Source organism: Schistocerca gregaria, chromosome 7 (assembly GCF_023897955.1).
Source record: "Schistocerca gregaria isolate iqSchGreg1 chromosome 7, iqSchGreg1.2, whole genome shotgun sequence".
NCBI classification, from domain to species: domain Eukaryota; kingdom Metazoa; phylum Arthropoda; class Insecta; order Orthoptera; family Acrididae; genus Schistocerca; species Schistocerca gregaria.
The window spans coordinates 235,029,095-235,033,795 of record NC_064926.1 but is presented as its reverse complement, the minus strand read 5'-3'; positions in this window follow the sequence as shown (position 1 = coordinate 235,033,795).

The window sequence follows — 4,701 nt, the reverse complement described above, 5'->3', positions numbered from 1 at the left end:
CTAGCACATGCCGCGGGTAGTGTTAGTGCTCGTGCACTTGTTGTTTGTCCCATGGTCAACAATATGGAAATTTTTCGGTCCATTTTACATTGGTACGCGTACAGCATTCAGACGGTGCAATAGTCCCATGATCCGCATCAAAGTTTTGAATTAGCTCTTCGGTTTCTGGGACTGATCGAAGTTGATGATATGTGGCGCGCATTACTCTACGGAGTGACAAAGCACATTTTACGCTACAGGGTGCAGTGAATACCTAGTTCTGCGAGCTCTGAAGTACTATTTAGCCGAGTGTCGTTATCGAAGCGTCGTTACACTCGCCTTATGTGACTGTGCGGTGTGGATTCACAAGTGTCATTTTTCTCGATCCTTCCTTCTTTCAAAAAAAAAAAAAAAAGGACAACAAAAGAACGTGTCAGGGGTACCGTGACGCGTGCACGTTATCGACACCTCGTACAGCATGTGGTTGCTACTTTGGAAGAGCAAAACTGTGGAAATCACTGCTTTCAAGCAAGATGGGGCAACACCTCACGTCGCTCCCGCCGTGAAAGATGTGCTTGATGCAAACCTTCCACGACCTTGTTTTTTTCAAAGGTTTCCCAGATGCATGGACCCCAAGATCTATTGATCTGAGCCCATGTGACTCCTGGCACTAGGACATCTAAAAGAACACGTTTACCAGGGACACATCCGCCCTCTACCAGATCTGTAGGATAATACACAGAAACAAGTTGCTCAGATTCCACCGGAAATGCTACGAGCCATTGTTGATCACGTCCGTTTACGGATGCAACATCTCGTCAACGTCTCCGCTTCTCGTATAGACCAAAGTGCGTAAGTGACGGTTTATAATAAAATCGTCATTATGCGTTTATCACTTGTTTGACATTTTCTGCCCGCGTCCCGTTGATCTTTTGTTACATTTCTATGTCTTTCTTGCATTCACAGCACTGGATTTGAACCCGTTGGCCAGACTTGGAATTACTTTCTTTTTCTTTCCAACGTGATTCGGTTTCTCGTTAACGCATGAGAATATCTACCAAGTTTCGTGCAGTATGATAATTGCGGCCCGCATTGGACCCCTGTGAATAGCTGTGCTTTAGTTATAGCCATCCGGTAGAGTCGTGCCTCGAAGTTTATTTCTGCTGTATAGCACATCTATATACTTCTTCCACATTTCTCCTTTCCGTTTTTTATTTAGTACCAGATTTCCATCTGAGCCATTCCTGTTTAGCCATTTTACACTTCACGTTAGTCCGTTTTCGTAGAAGTTTATATTTCCTTTCTCCTGCTGCAATTATCTTTTTCCTTTCGGACATTAAAGAAGGCAGGCACTACGTTTCAGTGAATTGGTTTGTATGTGCTGGGTTGGGCTAGAGCCACGAGGGACCAGAGGCGCCCGTTGCTGTTCAAAGACACGACAGACTCTTGGAAACGACCACCCTAAACATTGATGCGAGCAGGTTTCTGCGAGCAGCACGGAGAGCTAACGATTATTCCAATGGGTAGCCATCAAACGCGCCTCGCCAAATACTGTCGCAGCAGATCACAGGACAGAGTTAACTGAAGCAATACACTAATAATTCAAATTACTTCTAAAAGAGAGTAATAGTAACTTCCTACAGACGCGTATCTGACTCAGGCAAGATAACTATAATTTAATATAAGTAAATGTTAAAAGGTAACAGCGACGGAAGACAGTGCGGGGAGAGGGGCTGGGATGCATGCCTTGTGTTTGCCTGGCGCTTCGCAAGAAGTGCTGTCCTAGCAGAACTTGCCATCTGCCCAAGGATTCTCTCTCACCTCCCAGGGAATCGTGATATAGATCACAGCTAGGCAAGGTAAGGTACGGTGTGAACTTTTCAGTGGCTTCGGTGGAGTGAAGAAGACGGAACAGTATGCCGTCTTCTGGCGGTGTTGCAATTCGTTTTCCGCCAGTTGCCGCTGTGCGTTCAACTGTTGCGTACTAGGGTCAGCCTCTATACACGAACCAATCGCATTGACGACACGACAGCCTATGTTCGACCTGTGATAACCACTCACAGGTGAGACTTGGGAAACACGCTAAAGGATACTTCAACTCAATAAAGACAAGACAATAACTAATAATCAAACACAAACTCTAGCTTGTAATTTCCAAGAGATTCTATTTACCAACTGCATGACAGCAGCAAACTGCTGCTACTTCAGAATAATGTACATAATTGCTCTAGAATTTGAAACATTACCAAACAGACAAAATGTCTACGGGCGTCAAAGCCCACACGAAACAGTAAACCATTTAAAACCGTCGTTACATAGATCACAAGATAAATACCAACAATAAATTGTTTACTGAAAAAAACTTCCACAGAAGCAGGACACCTTTCGAGATATAACAGCACGCACAACCCACACTTTCTCTTTCAAAATAAGACACTAAAAACCTAGTACAATGAAAGGAATCTTTCAGGTATTTCAAAATTTAAGCGACAAGTAACAGCACATCAGAAGTGAGTGAAAACTGCGACTCAGATCGAGCCTGAATGAAAGATGAAAGGAACGGTGGAGAAGGAAAGACAGACGCCTCGGCGTCAACAGGAGCAAATAACAACATACTCAACATAAAACCACCGAAGAACTGGAGTCTACTGATAAACACAGCGGCCGTGCTACTGGTTACAATTCAGACTGGTCGCCGCCAAGGCGCCGTCCCCCAGTTAAACAACCAGGAACAACGGACGACGCGCACTGAAACGACATAAAACCACACAGCAAGTGGGCAGTATCTAGAGTAACACAGTCCTCAAAACATTACGAAAATTACAAAACAGGGATGTAATTACTCTTTGCAGGCAAATTAACTCTCTTGCAATCACTGTGTAGAGCAACAGTTCACCCTCCCTTTGCACAGGAACCACGATACATAACAGTTCACCGTCAGAAGACTGCAGAATATATGGTAACCAGAACACATACTCTGCCCTATCATTCGAAATAATAATTACATACCAGGAGGAAACCATGTCCTAAATCTCTTAATTTTACACAGATAGTCACTACAAGTGGATTACACTTAATAGCGAAAGGATGAACGAGTGCCAGCAAAGGAAAGCTGTAGGTATTTCGGAGTGCACAGGCACCCACTTAGATATACACACCTTGCAGTATCTCAAGTGGGTGTAAAACAGCCAAACCACTATTCAATAAGTTGTGAGTAGTAGAACAACAGGGGCGTCACGCCACTCTCCATTGTTGAAAAATATATTCAAAATGGCGGCAATAGATATGGCAACATCGCAATGACGTCATGGTAGGAACTTCAAATTTTCGCGGGAAAATAGGTCAATTGTGCTACCTCCGCTAACTTAACCGCCTCCCTTCTCCCAGAAAGTAGCGGGAGTTCAAATTCGATCACGATAATGCAGCACACCATGGCTATCACCACTAACCTAGCGAAATATCAGGAACCAGTAAGAACTCTTAATCCAGCCAGGTGTTAGACTTCAGCCAGTAGGATTGCGGTATCTGGTAACGTCAATGGAGGGAGTATAAGGCAGTCTCAGCAGCTCTGGGACCTCAGCTTCAACAGCAGTCGCAATCCATCACAGTCCTGCAGAAACGGAAGAAATGGAAAAGTATGTATCCCATATCACATCTTTCTCTGTGGTTAGCATTATTATTATTATTGGTTGTTTTCGTGTCTTAGTCTATGTGTAAAGCTTCCTCATCTTTGTTCTGCAGTAGCCCTTGATGCGTCCAAGTCTGCAGGGTCGAGCATCAACATCCCGACCACTCCTATGTCCGGACCTGAAGCAACCATCTTGTTGAGACCTGCACTGACCTCTGAACCTGTGGCAGCAAAAACCTCCAGCTTGTCTGAACCTGTAGCGACCATGTGGGATCCTGTAGCGCACATAGCCCACTTGCTGGAGCAGGACTAGGAGCTGTAGCTTTCTGTCCCACTCATCGATTTGTGTGATGAGGACACACGATCTGCTCCCAACACATCTAACGCTCAAACAACGGCAAAATGGAGGACAGCACTGGTCACCAACATACGACGCATCCCAACAGAACATTCCTGTGCTAGTGCAGCTACAGAGTGCAGATGCTATGGATGAGAAGGCATATAATGTAGGCATGCTTTTCAGTTCCACAAACAATTTAATTCCCAGTGGAACGAAACATGTAAACGTTAGTATAGAACCACATCATGTCTGGGGCTTTCATTCGAGAATAGAAATTGAAAATGCATGCAAATGGTGCTAAAGTACCAATTTCCGAGTTCGACTGGGATGAAATATGTAGTGCAGAGCGCTACATCAATCAACAGATGACTACAGAGCACTATACAGCTCGTTCTCCCTCAGACATTCGCCTTACTGGTGTGTCATATCTATTACAACAGTGTATGATGGCTGTGCACTAAGTGTGAAATTGGGTGACAACTGTGTTTATCTAAGGCACACTCCAGTTAAGAAGTTATATGATCTGGATACTGCGCTACGTCTTGCTTGGGAGAGAGTGAATCGTTGGTTGCCAAGCATAAACTCTGCATACAATGTTGTTGTAAACTCTCTAGGTGTGCGTAGCGTACATGTTGATGATTTGAAGTAGTATCTTTGTTTCCACATGAACGCTGAAGCGAAATAGTAACAGATCAACTGTGCATTTGAAAACTTTTGTGCTGTGATGCATCCATTGGCTTGAGGGGGATACGCT